General features: G+C 41.6%; 1 protein-coding gene across 4 annotated transcripts in view; it reads left to right on the top strand.

Annotated features, from left to right (window-relative positions):
* FRMD4B (FERM domain containing 4B) overlaps positions 1-20371 on the top strand; it is a 336083-nt gene that overhangs the window by 43037 nt on the left and 272675 nt on the right. For 3 of the 4 annotated variants that reach the window (XM_029242032.1, XM_029242031.1, XM_029242033.1), the window contains exon 2: positions 19557-19684. The exons of the other annotated variant lie outside the window; for it this stretch is intronic. The gene's annotated coding sequence lies outside the window, so the exon portion shown is untranslated. The remainder of the gene's footprint in view (positions 1-19556; positions 19685-20371) is intronic. 4 annotated transcript variants of the gene reach the window in all.

Below are 20371 nucleotides of genomic sequence, written 5' to 3'. Positions count from 1 at the left end.
TCTTATTAGTTACTGTTTGTAAAGAAGATAGGTTAAAAAAAAGAAAAGCAGATAGGTTAGATTTGTAAAGTAAGAGAAGAAAAATTGTTACAGATGGTAGCTTTAGTAAATATTGTAAAAATGCCAGACTCTTAAATCTGTTTGACTATGTATGTTAATCCTTGAAATTGGTTAATATTGAAACTCTGTAGGGGTTGTGTTTTTTCAGGAATTTTAGAGAAAATGAATCAATTCTTCCAGTGCATGGCGTCTAGGAGGACCCACGTCTTCCTCTAGAGTCACCCAGGGCTGGATAATTAAGACACTGAACTCTTTGGCTATATTGATACAATTAGAGATGGGCTAGATTAGGGTTAATCTTGGGACTTGTTTAGCATCTATCAGAAGAAACATGCTTTATTTTTTGCTGGTTTGGAGCTATAAGGCTATAAGCCAAGAGCTGTGGGCAGCCAATTTACTTAAGAATGAAGCCAGCATAAAGAAGAACATAGATGAAAGATGGAGATGGAGATAGAAAGAGAGAGAGATTGAGTTCTAATGACATCATTTGAATGTCTGGGCCAAGTTATCAAGTCTTACCTAGAGTTTCACAGACTTTTCATTGACCCATGTTAGTAAAGTCATGCTTTTTGCTTAAGCCAATTGGCTTGAGTTTTCTGTCACTTATATCTACTTTCACATAACATAAGTGAGATATGTTGATTATGCCTGACGTGGTGAAATACGTTGATTGTGTCTTTATTTGTTATGGTAGATTACGTTATTATTACTGATTATTTGCTTCTCTCCTGTGAGCTTCCATGTCCACCCATTTGCATGTGACTGGCATTACCTAGCATGTGGAAGGAGAATACTTCTCTAAACCATAATGTCAAGTCTGGTCATGTGACTTGCTTTGGTCAATAGGATGTGGGAAGAAATGAATATGCATATCCATGCAGAAGCTTTAAGGGCAATCACATGGTTCTGCCATTTTCTCTCTCTCTCTCTTTTAATCTGCCAAGTGGCCATGAATCCCAGAATGGAGAAGATATTTGGGGCAGAGACTCAGTGGATCCATAGATGACAAGTAACGTGAACAAGAAATAAATGTATTTTGTTGTAAACTATTGATATTTTGGTGGTGTTGTTAATGAAGCATAACCCAGCAAGAGTTGACTAATATACTTGCTGTCTTTGGAATGCTTGCAAAATTTATAATTGAGTATACACCTAGAGCACCTATAATCTTTGATTATATCCTGCAGGTTACCAAATATGAATTTGGGATGACTGGTTGCTTCTTATTTTTTTGGTGTTTGTAGCCCTGTTATATGCAGTTGTGACTGAGAACATGGGTTTTATCTCTGTGGTTTAATAACTAGTAAGCTACCAAACTTCTTAGATTCTCAATGTCCTCCTTATAATAATAATACTAGGCTTCCCTGGTGGCACAGTGGTTGAGAGTCAGCCTGCCGATGCAGGGGACACGGGTTCGTGCCCCGGTCCGGGAAGATCCCACATGCCACGGAGCGGCTGGGCCCGTGAGCCATGGCCGCTGAGCCTGCGCGTCCGGAGCGTGTGCTCCGCAACGGGAGAGGCCACAACAGTGAGAGGCCTGCGTATTGCAGAAAATAAATAAATAAAATAATACTTTCCTCCTAGGATTTTTGTGAATACAGAGTTAAACACAGTGCAAGGCACATAGTAAAACACTCAGTAAATAGTAACTATAATTTTTACCATTACAGAAGACAGTGCCCTAATAAACTCTTTTTGATGCTTCCAGTAACAAACCCTCTTGGGTTAAATCCAAGGTAAGCCTAACCAATATTAAGCACCACTCTCTAATGGATGGCATTCTGGGGAGGCTCCCAAGACATTACTTTTAAAATTGCATCTATATCATTTCAGGAAACAGTAACTGGGGAGAATCCTGCCGAGAAAGTTGGATGAGAGTTGAGGGAATATACTGAGAAGTAGGAGAGCCATTTATTCTCTGAATTTCTTTGTACTTGAAGGTAAATGAAAAGATAACAGTGCCTGCAGAGTTGGTCCTCAAACCAGATCTGAGAAGGACACCAGCATCTCATGGCGGTTCTTGTACATTCTTCATTTACAAGGACCTTTTGGAAAATTTGTTTTGTTAGAGGACAAAGGTTATATTGGTTTAACTAATTATTTTATAACCTTGGAAAAGGGGATAAGGAGGTTTTTATGACAGGAATACTTCTTAAGACAAATATCTCTGAATAATGAAGAGTAAGTCTTTTGATTGATACGGACTGATTGTGTGTGTGTGTGTGTGTGTGTGCGCGCACATGTATGTTTGGGGGACATGGAAAGGTTCAGAATGTGAGCTAGTAGAGGGAAAGGAAACATTGGGCTTAGAAATATTGCCTGGGAATTGGGGATAGTTCCAGTCTTCCTTTTTTGAATGAAGATTCCTCTCTCAGGTATTGTGTTCAGGTATTGTGTTAGGGACTAAAGATATAGAAATTTATTCTCTCATTCATTCAGCAAATATTTACCCAGCACCTACAATGTGCCAGGCACTGTGCTAGGCACATGGGAACACAGTAATGAGTACAATCAGGTATCATCTGTGACCTTCATGGAACCTAGAGTCTAAGAAGGAACAGGGGTGATTAAATCATAACATAAATAACTATGAAGTTACAATGTGGTTAAGTACAAGGAAGGAAAGTTACAAGAACCAGGAGGATATTTACTAGAAGGATATGTCCTTTGTCTGGTAGTGTCAGGGAGACAATATGGTCAGATTTGTCTTTCAAAAAGATTATTCTGCCTTCATTGTTGAAATGAAGATTCAATAGTGGGTACAAAGAATCAGTTAGAAGGCTACTGCGGGGATCCCAGGAAGAAATGTGGCTGGCTTAGAACAAGGAGGTGATAATGGAGACAGAAGTGGACCAATTTCAGAAATCTTTAGGAGGTAAACTCAATTGAACTTGGTGAAGAATTGGATGAGAGAGAAGAGGGGAGTGATGTCAAGAATGACTTCTGGGTTTTTTGTTTTTTTTTTTGTGGTACGCAGGCCTCTCACCGTTGTGGCTTCTTCCGTTGTGGAGCACAGGCTCCGGACGCTCAGGCTCAGCGGCCATGGCTCACGGGCCCAGCCGCTCCGTGGCATGTGGCATCTTCCCGGACCGGGACACGAACCCGTGTCCCCTGCATCAGCAGGCGGATTCTCAACCACTGCGCCACCAGGGAAGCCCTGACTTCTGGGTTTTAAGCTTCTCTCTCTAGGACCTCATAAATGCACCATGAAAAATAAAGTGAAGTATTTGCCCCAGTATAAACAAAGTTATGGCACAGATAATTGGGACTTGATAAAATGTCCCATCACTGACCCTTGAGCTCAATTCCCTGAGGGCCCAGTGTTAAAGAAGATTAGAGTATAATGTATTTGTTGGTGGTCCATAGCCAAAGTCAACACAAGTACCCAGACTATAATGTACTGCTCGAGGACACAGATTGAATATTCCAGTCCCAGGCTAAACGGTGAAGTCTAGCTGTTGTGTGGTCCTGTAATCATCTCCAACTTCCCCCCACCCCAAGTGCTTGATGCTCTTTACTTGTCAGAGCTGTTTGAAGAGCCTGAGGGATATTGCGTAACAGCGTGCTCTTCAAGGAATTAGCTTTGCAACTTAGCGAAGAGAAACTTTCCTGACTTCAGCTGTGCTCAGTGTTTATTATTTCTCAGACTGTGCTCTTGCATGGTATAGTTATAAAAGCATACACTTATACTAATATAAGTTATATAACTAATAGCTGTAGAATACATAATATGTAACTCTCATAAGCGTTATAAAAGTAGACACAGTGGGGATTTCCCTGGTGGTGCAGTGGTTAAAAATCCACCTGCCAGTGCAGGGGACACGGGTTCGAGCCCTGGTCCGGAAGGATCCCACATGCCACGGAGCAGCTAAGCCTGTGGACCACAACTACCGAGCCTGCGCTCCAGAGCCCATGAGCCACAACTACTGAGCCCATGTGCCACAACTACTGAAGCCCACGTGCCAAGAGCCCGTGCTCCACAACAAGAGAAGCCACTGTAATGAGAAGCCCGCGCACCGCAATGAAGAGTAGCCCCTGCTCGCCGCAACTAGAGAAAGCCCGCGCACAGCAATGAAGGCCCAACGCAGCCAAAAATAAATAAATTAAAAAAAAAAAAGGAGACACAGTGGGCATTGATTAATGTTACTTATAAATGCGAAGACTGAGACCTGCAAATATTAACCAACTTGCTTTTGGACTCACGGGTACTCATTGTTCAAAGCTTATATTTATATCAGGACTTATTCCTTCAACAAATATTTATTGAGTACCGTATGCTAGGACTATTTCCAAGTAAGCAATGTAATCTAATAAATTGCCTGTCCTCATAGAGCTCATGCTCTATTTGGAAAGATAAATAAGCAAAAAAAAAAAAACAAACCCAAGTAGTATAATTTCATATAATACCATGAAGAATAAAACAGAGCAAGGGGTAGAATGTAATTAAGTGCATTAAAAAGGGACCTTTGTCAAAGAAGTCCTTTGTGAAGGGAAGATATCTGAGCTGAGACAGGATTGATGAGAAGGAATTCTGGGGGAAAAAAACATTCTACGTGGGGAGACAGCAGGTGCAAAGGTCCTGAGGCAGGAAACAACTTAGCAGATTTGACAACAGGAAAGAGAAAGCCACATGGTGGGAATATGGTGAACCCAGGAAACAAAAGTTTATTTGGGGGCCAAGATATTAGAGACTCTTTAGGGCTACAGTAGAGAGCTTGGATTTTATCTAAGGGCAGTGGGAAGTCATTAGAGGGTTTTAAACATTAAAGTCACATGATCTGAGTAGGATTTAAGAAGATCGTTCTAGCTTCTGCGTAGAATGGACAAAATGGGTACAGCAGAATGTGAGAAGAAAGTCAGCTGAGGAGAAAGCTGGTAGTTTGGACCATCGTTGTAGGAACAGAGATACAGAGAAGTGGGTGAATCTATGATACCTTTGGATATCAGGTGGCAGGGTTTGCTGGTGGACTAGTGATAGGAGATAAAGAAAAAAAAATACAAAACAGAAACAAGGGCAACTTCTATGGTTTTGACCAAAGCAATTAAATTATGAATCACTATAATACCGAAGATTCAACCCAGATCTCCTTAACACTCCAGCAATCTCTTTTGAAAGGCAAGGGTCTAATTGCCTGTTCTAGTGTGGAATTTTTCCTTTTGAAGTGTCACCTTATTATTCTGTCTACAGGAAGCGCCGAGAGAGATTGATATTTATAGGTTGCATTAGAATTCAGATTGCCCGCCCCAGATGTCTGCTGCAAGCCTTCTGACTAGGTTAGTAATAGCTGTGGCGTATTGGCTCTGCCAGTGAGGATGTATGCCTCGGTGTCCAGTTCCTTCAGTCTAAAAGAAGACAAAGGCTGACCATGTCGAGCTGACTGGCCTTCTTGTTGCCTAGCGCTGCCCATCTGCAGCCTACTTCCTGGACCTGGTGTCATGACTTACTCAAGAAGACTGTTTACATCCCAGTATGGGATGACAGATGGGGTTGCAGGAGGGAATCTGGACCATGGTCAGGGGCATCTTATGGTCCCCAGAGGCTCGAGTATGACAGCCTGGCCTCTTTTGCTCCCTGCTTTGTGTAGGCAGAGCGGGTTCCAGAACTCCATGGTGTGGTGGAGCTGGGTCACCCCTGTGGTTTGGACAGAGAGCAGGGTGGGGCAAGCTGTCCCCCGGCTGCTCCGGAGTTGGCTTCAGACAAGAGACTAAGGTCAGGCATGTGGTTGAAATTACACATGTGTTCCTGGCAGCATTCACGTCAGGATTTATGAAAATAGATTTTATAACTTCAGCTGCACTTGGCAATGATCATTTCTTGGTTGAAGATGCGTGGAGGGTCCCTAAGATCAATTCTTACTGCAGATGGAAATCTGAATTCTGACAGTGAGTGGCTTATCCTTACTTTTTGAAAGTCTCCTGAGTGGGCATACAGGAGAGTATCCATCAGTCAGGATCCTGGCAGGAAACAGGATTCACCTCTGATGGTTCAAATGAAGAGACTGAATGAAGGAACTATTTGCAGAGGTGTGGGCGGGGCTGAGGGGACACTGAAAGGGCAGGGGAGTCACCAAGAGGCTAAGAGCAGGGCAAACTGTTACCACTCCAAGGGCCAAAGAAGAGAAAGGACAGAACTGTAGTTACCTGAGCCAGGTGAGACCTGGTGCCGTAGAGGAGGAGCCACTAGCAGCAGCTGGAGACCCGGAGGAAGCATCTGCTACCGGAGAGGTCACCCAGAAGCGGGAGGGAGCGAGGAAGGCTCTCCACCCGCCCTGTCCTATCACCTGCTGGGGAGAGGAGAGGGCGGACAGGAAGGAAGACGGATGCGGAAGGGCAAATGAAGGACCAGAGACCCAAGAGGGATGTTGTTCTTCGCTCCAGATCATAGCATTGGCATTGTCTTTAAACACATACACATACACACCCCACCTCCTCCTCTCTTTTTACTCATTTATAATAATCTTCAAACCCCACGACACCCAGAAACCACTGCAGGGACGGGAGATGGAGTGTGAATGCTATGGTATGTGGATCTTGGGTGCATCCAGGTATTCCCTAGGGGCACCATGGGATGGAAGTAGGGAGTGTGCATGGGGTCCTGGCCTGGACTCTTATTGCTGGTTAGGGGTTGACTTGCAGAGCGGGAGAGGGACTCAGAGTGAATGAGGAAACTTCTCACCCCAAAAGCCAATGGCATTTTGGGGATAGAAGGGGGTCACAGTACATGTTTCATGAAGACTAAGGCTGGGAGTCAGAGCTTCAAAGACGCGTGTTCCTACACGGGAAGGTGCGGGTTTGAGGTGGTTTGATTTAAAGCCCCCAAGTTGGTGTCTGGTCCAGTTTCCTAAAAACGGCAGCTCACCTTTCAGGGAGAGGCACTGCAGAAAATTACAGCAAAGATATTTGGTTTGGCAGTCAAGGAAGGGGGAAGGGGAGACAGTGATGCTCTTTTAATTTCACTCAGAGTAGCGAGAACTGGAAGAGGGCCCTGGATGAGCTGGAGGCCAACGTCTTGGGAGAAGGTATCGCAGCAGAAGCTTTCCAAGTGTAGCTCTGTATTTTTTATTATGATTTGGGAGGTAGTGCTGTGTATTTTTTTTTTTTTTTAAGCGTATTTATTTATTTATTTTTGGCTGCATTAGGTTCTTCGTTGCTGCGCGCGGGCTTTCTCTAGTTGCGGTGAGCGGGGCCTACTCTTCGTTGTGGTGCGCAGGTTTCTCATTGCTGTGGCTTCTCTTGTTGCAGAGCACGGGCTCTAGGCACTCGGGCTCAGTAGTCGTGGCTCGCGGGCTCTAGAGTGCCGGCTTAGTAGCCGTGGTGCACGGGCTTAATTGCTCTGTGGCCTGTGGGATCTTCCTGGACAAGGGCTCAAACCCGTGTCCGCTGCATTGGCGGGCGAATTCTTAATCAGTGCGCCACCAGGGAAGTCCAGTGTTGTGTATGTTCAGGCAAACCAATATTTGTATATTTATTTATAAATTGCATCTCGTCTATGCATATTACCATATGGACATACTGAGCACTGTGAGGTATAGTGGGTAAGAGCATGGATCTGTACCTCAGTTTCTTCGTAGGTTTGTTGTGAGAAACGATTACCTGCAAAGCCCTTAGTACAATGCCTGACATGAAGTCAGCAGAATATGGGTTACATTGCGGTATGAAACGTACCCTAAACACAAGTTTTTTAAGGGTGAGATCAAAATATATAAATAGAAGTTTATATATATATTTTAAGTGTATAAGAATATATATTTCCATACCCCATCTTGCACACCTTCTTGGGGGTGTACACTCCCCACTTTGGAGACCACCAGTTAAGACTTAGTATTTGCTCCCACGCAGACTGCCTACCTTGAGTAAATTCACTTTTTCCAGCCTCAGCATCCTCTTCTGTGGGATGACAGCAGTTAATAGTGCCTGCATTATAGGGCTGTTGGAGGATTAAATGCACTACATCCACTTAACCCAGGCCCTGCCTGGCGTGCCCTCAGGACTCAGTAAAATGTTACATGTGATTATTGTCAGAAAAGTAACGGTCATTGTCTTTAAATCAGCAAAGAGAAAAAAGATCATCCATAATCCTACAGGATCATATATTATCGCTGTAAAGGAACTTGTTGGCATATTTTTAGACCTTTTCCTAAAGCTTCTGTATACACACATACGTATTTTGCATAATTGGAATCATATTGTGTGTTCTCTTGTGGACCCATTCTTAGTGGCTGTAGAGTATAACACAGGCTCTGATTAATTTATTCACCCAACCTTATTGTTGATCATTTGGCTTTTCTGTTTTAAACAACACTGTGATGAAAAGTCTTTTTTAACAGGCTTATTGGGATGTAGTTTATGTACCATCAAATCACACACTTGAAGTGTGCAATTCAGTGATTTTTAGTGTATTCAGAGTTGTGTGACCATCACCAGAATCTAATTTTAGAACATGATTGTTGCTACACAAATAAACCTGCACCTGGGACTTCCCTGGTGGCTTAGTAGTTAAAAATCCGCCTGCCAATTTGGGGACATGGGTTTGATCCCTGGTCTGGGAAGATCCCACATGCTGCGGAGCAGCTAAGCCCGTGAGCCACAACTACTGAGCTCACGTGCTGCAACTACTGAAGCCCGCGCACCTAGAGCCCGTGCTCTACAACAAGAGAGGCCACCGCAATGAGAAGCCCTTGCACCACAACGAAGAGTAGCCCCTGTTCACCGCAGCTAGAGAAAGCCCGCACACAGCAACAAAGACCCAACGCAGACAAAATAAATAAATAAATAACAAATGTTTTAAAAAGAAAAAGAAAAAAACCCCGCACCCATGGTAGTCACCGCCATCCTCAACCCTCCCAGGCTAGGCAACCATTAATCTACGTTCTGTCTCTGTAGATTTGTCTATTCTGGACATTTCCTACAAATGGGATCATACAGTATGTTGTATTTGAAGACTGGTTTCTTTTACTTTACATAATGTTTTTTGAGGTTCACTCACATTGTAGCAGGTCATTATTCCTTTTTGTTGCCAAACATCCCATGGTGTGGATATATCACGTTTTATTCATCTTTTCATCAGTGATGAACATTTGAGTTGTTTCCATGATGAATAATCTTATAGATTAATCTTAACTATTTCCTTTGAATGCATTCCTAGACTTGAAAATTCTGGGTCATACAATTTCCAGACTTTTGACTATCAAGCACTTCTAATCCAGACTTTCTCTCTCATTTGAGCACATTAATGACTTCCTTCTTCCTCATCGTATGAACTACAAAACTTTTGTATTCCTTGTGACACCTGGAGGTATTTACAATTTCTAATATTCTAGAGAACCATTGTCGGGAATTCTATCCTATGTTGGGTGTCAGAGGCTCTGATGGACAGTGATATTCCTAAAGGGAACACATTGTATTTACTTGTATCAGTCTTTATCATTTTCAACTAGAAACCTCCCTGTCGTCTGGCATTAAGGAAAATTGGCAGAGACTTGTAAGTGGTAGATCGTCTCTTTAAATTGTCTCACTTTGTCCTTTTAAGTATATGTATCCCCTACCAACCTCCTAGAAGTGGTTGACAACCAGAAAAAGAATGTCTTGTGTCAGTGGAATTTAGACCCAAGGTTTCACAGCCCATAGGCAGCTAAGTATCATTAGGCTCATAATCTTATTTATTTAAAATATGTTATTGCTAAACTGACTTTCCCCCTTCTTTAAAAATTTGGGGGCTTCCCTGGTGGCGCAGTGGTTGAGAGTCCGCCTGCCGATGCAGGGGACACGGGTTCGTGCCCCGGTCCGGGAAGATCCCACATGCCGCAGAGCGGCTGGGCCCGTGAGCCATGGCCGCTGAGCCTGCGCGTCCGGAGCCTGTGCTCCGCAACGGGAGAGGCCACAACAGTGAGAGGCCCGCGTACCGCAAAAAAAAAAAAAAAAAAAAAAAAATTTGGAAGTACGTGAAAGTTTGTTTTCTACATGCTGTGGTTTTTAATCCAACATAGCTGTTAAACTCTTGGGGTGGCCTCTTCGGCAAAATCTACTCACCCTTTTTTTTTTATTATATGAAAGGATCCTGCAGAGAAGGCAGCTGGTGGATATACACCAAGCTTAAGCCTTTGTCATTGTGAATCCTGGATGTTTACAAATAGAATGGTCTCTGCAGGTAAGAGAGCTTCCTCCTTTACCACTGCGTTTAATCTTTCCAAAGCCTGAAAAATATTCGTTGAATCATGGTGATTAGGACAGCTGATTTTGCCCTTGCCCTCACACCCAGATATTCTTCCTCCACTGACCTTTCTGGTCACAAGCAACAGAGCCGATTAAAATACTCCGCTCTTCGTACAAAGACCGTCCACCGCACCCCCTGAGGCTCTCCGGTGTTGTCATCAGTGATGCTAATGGGTTTGCCTTGATCTTTACTTCACTGCCTCTTGAGAATAACAACGTGCATTTATGAGACTGTTGCCTAGATGAGAAGAAGTCTGGCAGGGGCTCGTAAGTGCTGGATCTCTCTTATGTGTCTCTTATGAGAGACGTTTTTATATAAGATATCCAATTTCAATCTCGTGACTACCCACAAAGTTGGTGCTGATATGCCCATCCTAAGGATGAGGAAGTTGAGACATCATTGCTCTGTGCCTCCTGGCAGACAAGGTGTAAAAAAATTCCAATTCAATACAGACTTCTTCAGATTACAGCGTAGGAAATACAGTCATTCCTAAGAGTAAACAAAGGTAACCCTACTGCTAAATTCTTACCTATCAGAGATGGTGCATACCTTGGTGACCAAAGCCTTTAAAAAATAAATGCTGCAGTGTCATACTCGCCAAGGTGTGGTGTTCAGAGAAAATGCCCTTCAAAAAAACGGGGGAGGGAGAGTTTCTATGATTAAGAAATTTGGGAAATGTTGGGTTATATTAAGTCACACACACTGTAGATTGCGGACCTTCTCAGAGACTCTACTATCGGAATATGCATTGTGAAACCCCAAGATGGGTAGAGCATAAATCTTTTTTTGTGGGACACCGATTAGCGTTTTAAAGAGCTGGTGTGTGTGACACACACCGCCAGAATGAACTTCATAACAGCCATTCCTTTTTGGTTTACTTTTTTTTGTGGGTAAAAGACACATGTGGTAAACTCAGAGTATGCAAAGGTATTCAGTGAAAAGGTCTGTCTGTCTGCTTTTAATCACTGTCTCTGAGATTCTCTCTTGAGAGACAAGCATTGATTTCAAGATGTGCAATCATGTTTGTATGTGTGTAAGCGCATACGTGTGTAAGTGTGTGTGTGTATTTCAATTTTGAGCACACTATATATGTTGTTCTGCACATTATCTTTATATTCAATATATATTAGAAGTCATTCCATATCAGTACTTACAAAGCTGTGTCATTTCGTCTAATATCCACATGGTATTCTATTGTATGGATGTATCTTAATCCGTTTAACCAGTACCCTATTGATTTAGAATATTTCTAACCTTTTCCTACTGTGAACAGTGCTGCAGTGTGTACCCTTGTACATTTGTCTTTGTCATCATGGTGTTTCATGTATCAGCCTTTGATAAAAGCCAGGGGTGTAAAGATAAAATATGATTCTGTGAAGTCAAGAATAACCCAGGTTCATAGCCTTCTGATGGTCTGGCTTGATCCAGAGATATTTCGATAATTTAGAGAATTTAGAGAACTGTAGATCCAAGTCCTAAAACTGTATTATCAGAACTTGTTTAAAATAGTGGGAAAATGTATAGATTATTTTTCAGAGATAAGAAAAATTAGTTTTTGAAAAATCATATTTCTCTTAGGAAATAAAGAGGTTTGGAATTGATACAGTAATTGTACGTGTGCTCCAACTCATGGCAAAATGAAACTCAAGGCATGAAATCTTTAAAACAGGGATTTCCCACGTGGATAACCTTTGATTCTTGATTCAAAACTCAGAGCAAGCTGCTTTATTTACCCTGGTTCAGAAACAATGGTTTTGCTTGCTCACTATCTTGTAGTACATTTGATTTCTGCCAAATAGCGTTTGACTGACTCAAAGACTTTAAAGATTGTTTTCTCTCTTCAGCATATTTCTCCCTTTTCTCTTTTGTGAACAAAGTAGAAAAATAATATAAGGTAACTTTATGTAACAAGAGATAAAACCTTTCTTTTTAAAACAGATGTTGTCGTCTAGTTGGAATTCAGCTATAGAACTTGATAGAAGTCCTTCCATATTTTGTTAAATAGTTGTTTTGATAATGTCTCTCTTATTGTTTTTAATCAATCTGATCAATAGGGCTCAATCTCAGAGCAGGCTGGGCAAGTTTCCTTGAGGCCAAATTACTATTGGGACATCAGGTAATTTAAGTGTATTTTCACTGTGTGGTCCTTCTTTGGGAGAGTGCCTAAGATGCTGTAGCCACCATCCATCATAAGGTGCCATCCCTCTGGGCCAGGCACTTTGCATGCAGTGTCTCATCATTTATACAGTGTGTATAGTATCACTCGATCCTGTACTATTAGGTGGGAACTGCTCTTATCCCCATTATATAGATAGAGAAACTGAGGCACAGGACAACCAAAAAACTCCCTCAAGGCCACCCAGCTAGGATGTTATAGAGCTGGAATTTGAACCTATTGTTTTAAAGTCTTGCCCAAATTAGAGATGGGTTTATTCTCTAGAGTAGGTCTTGAATTCTTTTAAACTCAAAGACATGTGATCAGCAGTAAGAAAACAAAGATTTGTCACTGCTCTAACCTAGTTATGCCAGCAAGATGTGAATGGTCTCCATTGTTCACAGCTCCTGGCAATGGGGGGATTTGTTTTTCTACGTCTGAGCAGTCCTGGCTCCAGAACTGGTGTGGCTCTCTAGGCCAGAGGATGGAACAAGTGTAATGGCACGTGTGACTTTCTTGGAAGGAGATGCTCTGACCCTTTTATTACCTCCCCTGGGACACAAGTGATCATGACACAAGTGATCACCTGCAGTGATGTCTAGTCTTAACTCTTTGTCCTCACTTGAAGCCAACCAAATGGCCAGGTCTTCCACCATGTTCTTAAGGAAACGTTTGCCCAAATTTTCCCTTAGAAATTTTTACAAACATTAGCATTCGAACCCTATGTTGTAATATGTAGAAATGGTGGTCGGGGACGCATGGAACCCAGTGTGACAACAAGTTTTCAGTTTCCCCTTTGTGTCAAGGGGCTGGAAGAGAGTCATTATGTGAAACCTGAGTATTAAGGCGTTTTCAGGTCATGAGGAGGAGTTTGACCAGAGGAGTCCCAGAAATGCAGATCTTGAATTCTAATCCTGTGCTCTTAACCACTGCTGTGCTGTGGGCACCTGGCCATTTGCGTTTGTCCTCTAGGGTATTACAAACCCATCTACTGGCGGAAAATCTCAGAAACCTTATATAAAGGGAACTAACCCCTACTGAGTGGTTACCGGGTGCCAGGGACTGTTAGATGCTTTGTATCCTTACTAACAGCCAGCTGCCCAAGCTTGCACGCTCAAACTAGGTCTTGGAAACTGTCACTTCTGCATGTGGTCACTCCACATGCTCTGCCGCTTCCCCAAACAGGCAAGATGTAGAAATCAGAGACAAAAGGGAGTCTTGATTGCCAGGTTCAGTTTCCTGCCAGGGCAGGATGTAATTGCAGGGCTGTCTAGAGCCTATGATAAGCTGATACTAAATTTGTTCTTGGCAGACTGTCTTGGGACGTGTGGGGGAAGGGTGGAGGAGGGGGAAGTGGGAGCTTAGGTGCAAGGATCCTTTTGTAATCTCTGGTCTCCTCTTGTTTGAGCATGAGAACATTTCCTGAATGCTGGTCTTAAATATTTAGTGGCCATTCAGATGGAAGACTAGTCTGCAAACGTTCATGCCCGAGACACGGATACGGTTTTGCTGTATCCAAACTCCCTCTTCCTGTCTCTTGCGCATCTGGCCTGAGGCTTGTGTATCAGTGAGGTATTTGGATGTGACGTCTCTCCTGGTGTAACAGGTAAATTGCGAAGGGCTTCTGACATTTTTCTTACTGACTGTGCTGTTCACTAACACTGTCTTAGGTTAAAAAGGAATCGAGCATCATTTGAATGGCTTTGTTTTCTTAACTTTAGCTGTTTCTTTTCTTCTTTGCAGAAGAGAAATAAATAGTTCAGGAGATGAAAAAAGGGCGCTTTGAAAAAATTTGACGATAGTTGATTTACAATATTGTGTTAGTTTCAGGTGTACAGCTTCAGATTCTTTTCCATTATAGGTTATTATAAGATATTGAATATAGTTTCCTGTGCTATACAGTAAATTCTTCTTGTTATGTTTATAAAATTGTAACCTGTGATAAAGGTGAAATTATCCAGAAAAGGATACATTGTTCAAAACTAGTGCTGGGAGACTTGACAAGCTGGGAAAAAAAATAGCATCTCCCCATACAACATATACCAAATTAATTCTTAATGGATTAAAGATTCAGATGGAAAAAAATACATAAAAAGCTGAAAGAAAAAAATGGTGCTTTTACACAAAGTTTCTTCAGTTCTAAATAGATGCCATTTTCTTTCTTTTGATTTTCTTATCTGAAAGCATTAGATGGGAGTATACTCTTGCTTTTATTTTTTTTCTGGTCTGCTCCCTCTCTCTCACTCTCTGTCCCTTTCCCTCTCCTTCTTTCCTTCCCTTTCTCCCTCCCTTTCTTTCCTTCTTTCTTTTTTAAATATTGAAGAGTTTGATGCTTTGCAACTAGCTACACAAAGGCAGCTCTACATTCGAGAACTCCACAATAAACCCTGCTTCATTCACCTCTTTGTTTCCTGAGTGATCATCATTTTGTCAAGGGGGTCGCTAGCTGGAGAACGCCTCAATGAAAGGAAAAACTGAGTACCACACCGCCTGGCTTCCTGACACCTATTGTTTGAGCTCGGCTTTGCTTTTCCTTTCATTAGAAGGGCAAGCTGGCCTCTGTCATTTCTCCCTGAGGCTTGTGGATCCGGGAGGTAATGCAAGCCTCCCTTTCTTTCTTTCGTCTCATTGGTCTTGCTTGAGACTAGTTTTCCTGAAACATAATTTTCATCAAGCCAGTGTTGGCCCTTCAAATGAAGAGGAGTCTAGTTTCCCGAAATTAGTCTTTTATGGAGAGGTTTTCCATGTAAAATGTTGAGGAAATTCTTGCTGTTCTTTTTCTGGTGGGGGTGAGGGTGAATGAGGGTGGTTTTGGAGAGGGAGTAAGGCTCTCTTTTTTTTCCCACCCTATTACAGGGGCTGAAGCAGGCAATCTTATCTTGTGTTCCATTCAGCCTAAAAGGTGGTCGGCCAACCGCTCTTAATTATAGGCCTGGTGTGGTGGAGACAGCTGTGGCAGCGTTGTGGCCCTCAGGGAGTGTATGCTCTAGTGTGTAACACAGTAAAGCCATAAGCTGATACAAATGCGAATATGGAAATAAACCTAATAGAAACGCATTCCAGAAACAAAACAATGAGTGGTAAGTAGTGACTGTGGGCTGCTTGAGCTACAGAAGCAGAAGGCTTCTCTTTTACATTGACCAAAAGGTTGCAAAGAAGGCAGTCATTGCAAAGGTCTGGGAGAAAAGTTTTCAGAGTAGAAGGAAGAAGCACCGTTGCAGATGCCTGAGACGGGAACAAGCCTGGCACGTTTGAGAGACAGGAGCGTTTAAGCTCTTCTGAAAGATGAGAGGAACCAGTTTGTACTGAACAGAATCAAGGCATTCCCGAGAAAGGGAAGAACTGGGGCAAAGGTCCTTATGAAAGGAGACTAAGAAGAATAGCAGGTGCTGTCTGGCTAGTGCTGAAAACGTCATGCAGTATATGGTGTGAATGTACGTTTTAAATAGCCTTAGTGAGATGTAGCATCCCATGAGATGTGTTTATCCGTTTGAAATGTTACCGATTTAAAATATATAGTTCACTGGCTCTTAGTATGTTTACAGAGTTGGGCAACTATCACCATAATCTTACTTTAGAACATTTTCATCACCCCCCAGAAGAAATCCTGTACCCACCAGCGGTCCCTTCCCATTCTTCCAATCACCCCAGCCCTAGGCAACCCCTGATCTACTTCGTGTCTCTGCAGATTTGCTTATTCTGGACTTTTCATATACATAGGATCATACAATATGTGGTCTTGTCTGATGGCCCTAGAATGTTTTTGAAGTTCTTCTATGTTATAACACCATCAGTATTTCATTCCTTATAATTGCTAAATAATATTCCATTGTATCAGTTGATGAACATTTGGGCTGTTTCCACTTTTTGGCTCTTATGAATAATGCTGCTATGAACATTTGCGTACAAGTTTTGGTGTACACATTTGTTTTCATTTCTCTTGGGTAGTTACCTAAGAGTAGAATTTCTGGGTCATACGGCAACTCTCTGTTGAACATTTTGAGGAACTACTGAATTGTTTTCCACAGTGGCTGCACGAGCAGTTTACACGAGCTATGTGTGAGGGTGACAATTTTTCCACATCCTTGCTAATACTTGTTATTGTCTGTCTTTTTGATCATAGCCATTCTAGTGGTTGTGAAGTGGTGTCTCATTGTGGTTTTGATCTGTGTTTCCCTAATGACTAATAATGTTGAAACATTTTCATATGTGCTTATTAGCCATTCATATGTTTTCTTTGGAGAAATGTCCATTCAGATCCTTTGTCTATATTTTAGGTGAGCTACTTGCCTTTTTATTTTTCAGTTATAGAAGTTTTTTTTAATATTCTGGAGGTAAGTTCCATATTAGATATGTGATTTGCAGATATTCCCACCAGACAGTGGGTTATCTTTTTGCTTTCTTGATGGTGTTCTTTGAGGCACAACATTTTTTAGTTTTGATGAAGTCTAATTTGTTAATCTCTTTTTTCGCTTGTGCTTTTGGTGTCATATGTAAGAAATCCCAAGGTCACAAAGATTTCATAGTGTGTTTTTTCAAAGAGTTTTATCTCTTATATTTAGGTCTGTGATACACTTTTCGTTATTTTTTGTTTATGTTATGACGTAGGTGTCCAACTTCATTATTTTTCATGTACTTATCCAGGTGTCCTAGTACAATTTGTTGAAAAAATATTCTTATTGAATTATGTTGGCTCCTTTGTAGAAAATCAATTTACCATGAACATTAGAGTTTATTTCCGGCCCTAAGGAGGATGCATTTTTAATTAAGGCATCTTTCTAACATGGTGTGAAGGCTTCAGAGATCTACGCTCTGGTTGGGTAGTAAAGCAGCTGTCAGGTAAATTCTGGATTGAAGAGGCTTCATTTTCTCCGCAGTGAATTTATGGATGAAGATTCTTGTATTATTTCCTTATAGTACTGAAAAGATCCTTCAGGCCATTTTCAGACATTTAATAGGGCTTCATCTTAATCATCACTGACAGGACAATATCTCTTCTAAAGTTCCCTTTTTCTTTCATTTCTTTTCCTTTCCCCTCCCTCCCTCCCTCCCTTCCTTCCTTCCTGCCTCTCCTCCTCTCTCTCTCTCTCTCTCTCTCTCCTTTCCCTTCCTTTCTTTAGTTCTTTCATTTCTTCCTTTAAAACATAACCTAGGTTGAAGAGATGAGATTTACAGTCATGATACAAGGGAACATTTAAACTAGGTGATACATACAATTATGTGAATAGATTAGAATATATGGATATTTGAGATCGTGTAATCACACAAACTCAGGCTAAAGACTTCTGAATTCAGCAAAGTTTTTGAAGTAAATTATAAGAAACATAAACATTGAGCACTCATCCTCCCAAGATTTATGCTTCTTCTTTCTAACACCTTTCCCTTGGGAAGTTTCTTCCTGGACCATCTTTATGTGGCTAATGCTCCAAACTGAATCAGCATCCCTGAACAGTGTCCTAAACTCAGGCCCTAAATGTCCTACTGGATATTTTCACCAGGACACCTACTAGGTGTCAAAGGTCACAAACAGAAGAATTATTTTTGACATATTAAAAGAGCATACACCTGTTTGGGAAAAGCATCTTATGAACTTGTTTGGAAACAAGAACAGCTGCTCTAATCTCCAGATCCTGGACTTCAGCTGCAACATTTTCAGCCTCCAGCCAACCCTGCTGCTTCAGACTGGCCCACACAATCCGAAGTGGCTGTTGCCAACCCATCCTGTTACTGTTTGTCCTGAATTCAGTGGTTTTGCATACTGACAGACACTCTCGGTTTGTCTCAAGTCTGAAGTCAAGGGGAGGAGGTTCTGTGAACAACCAAGGAACTCTGTTCAGTCTTAAATGGATAAATTATACCACCGACTAGATTGTCTCTAATTGTTGAATACATCGCACCCTTAAAAGTTGTCTGTCCATTTGTGTTTATATCAAATCTGAACCTAGGGCCAGTATATGCTTGCTCATTGTTTGAAATTTAAATATTTATAAGATAGTAGATCCATAAAAAAATAATAAAAGACCAAACAATTTATCAGTCCTGTGAATTTATCCATTGCCATGGGTCTGTCTCATCTACTAGATTTCCGTTCCTCTTGCCTCTACGTGATTCTCCTGAAGTAGTGCACTAAACTTCTGACCAGTCTCTTCCCCTGCAGTCTCTTTCTCTTCCAGATAGATTGGGTTCACTTTGTTGGAAAACCTCATTGATGACATCAATCTCTAGAGCCCCAAATCTTCATTGCCTGTAGGATAAAACTTAAACTTCTTTGCTTAATATTCAAAATCCTTGTCCAATCTGTCTTTCGCTTGCTTTCCAAGCCTTTTTTCTGACTTCCTCCGAGTTTTTCTTCTTCCAAACCACGCTGTTTAGTGTTTCCTGAACAGACCTTGAGCCTTTCTGCTTTGGGGCTTCCTTTACCTTTTGCTGCCCATGTAGTATATCTGCCACTCTCCCTCCCTTCTTCTTATATAAATCTCCCTTTCTTTCAAGACTCAGTATAAATCCTGTTTCTTCTGGTTACTCCCCAGTGAGTGATAGGTCCAAGTCGAGATCCTTAACGGCTTAGTTCCATGGTGGAGATTGCAAACTGTCAATCCATGGGCCAAATTCAGTTTACAGATATGTTTTCTCTCATCCACATTGTGTTTTTTTTAAATAAATTTTTCAGTTAGTGCCAACAGTTAAAATTCTGATATATCACATTTAAAGAATCAGATTTCCAGCCAACTTGGAAAAATTCAAAGCAGGGCTCTGTATTCCCAGGTGGTAAATGTGTGATTGCTCTCTTAAGCTGCCCCCATTTGGCCAAGATGTGTGTGTTTGCACAGCAGCACTGAGCTATGCCTGGTACTGGGTCTCCCCCATCACTCATGTATATCCCCCATCCAGCACCTGTGAACATCTGCCTGGACAGTTAATTCTGTAAGGTCTTATGACTACCTCTTCTTGTTATCTTGAATGTTAGATCATTAAATTAAAATATTCCTTCTATGCTACCTCCCATGAGAGCTCGTGTGTATACTGTACTAAATAAATGCCTTAAGGTGATTTTAACCTCCCACTTCTTGCGTGAAATAATGCCACCTCTTGCTTAAAAGGATTTCAGGTAGTATTTTTTTTTTTCAGGTAGTATTTTTAAAAGACCTGTTCCATAAGGAAATAGAAGAGAAATTCAAATAAAGAACCAGACCAAAGAAACAGGAGCATGTAATAAAGGTGATTGTCAAGATTTCATATATAAAGGGAAAAGAAAGGTAAGATATATTTTATTTCAAGGAAAACCAAATCTGTAAGCCGAACCCAGGAAAGCCTCACTAATCAGTGTTCTGGTTACATTATTTATTTGTTGGCTGTAACTGGATTTTATTTTTAAATGACATTTTCTTTCAAATAAGGTAATCAATTCAGGGCTTTTGATAAGGTCATCATAATGGAAACTAAATCTTCTGTTTTATTTTGGTTGATTTAAAAAATAACTTCACGGGTCCACAGTTGGTTACCATTTACTGCTTTTATTTTTAGGATTTGGCCAAGAGATAGGTCACTGTTTTTCCACCAGCAGTTTTCAGGGTTTTGTGTCTTCTCCTCCTCATGAAGTTTCCCAGCATGAAATGTAGGGAGATGTCCCATTGGTGGCCAGTTCCCAAGACAGTCCCATATTTTCCAGTGTATTATCATTGACATGAAGGGAGGCAGTTCTTCAGTCCATTTTCTGCTTTCCATTAGTCAAACACTGCACCTTGGCACACTTCCCTTCTGTCAGGGACTCCACAGTATCTCTGTAGACTAAAGATTTTAAGAGGAAATATCTTTAGGATTCTAAGTTGTTGTAATCATTATTGTCACCAGTGTAAGCACTTTGTAAGGGAAAATGCTGCAATGAAGGAAAGAAGCAGCTCTGAAGACTCGTAAAACACGTGAAGCTCTGGGAAAGGTCTCAG

This window comes from Monodon monoceros, unplaced genomic scaffold (assembly GCF_005190385.1).
Source record: "Monodon monoceros isolate NGI ecotype Baffin Bay Population unplaced genomic scaffold, NGI_Narwhal_1 Super_Scaffold_3, whole genome shotgun sequence".
Classification (NCBI taxonomy): Eukaryota; Metazoa; Chordata; class Mammalia; order Artiodactyla; family Monodontidae; genus Monodon; species Monodon monoceros.
This window is presented reverse-complemented; position numbering and strand designations above follow the sequence as displayed.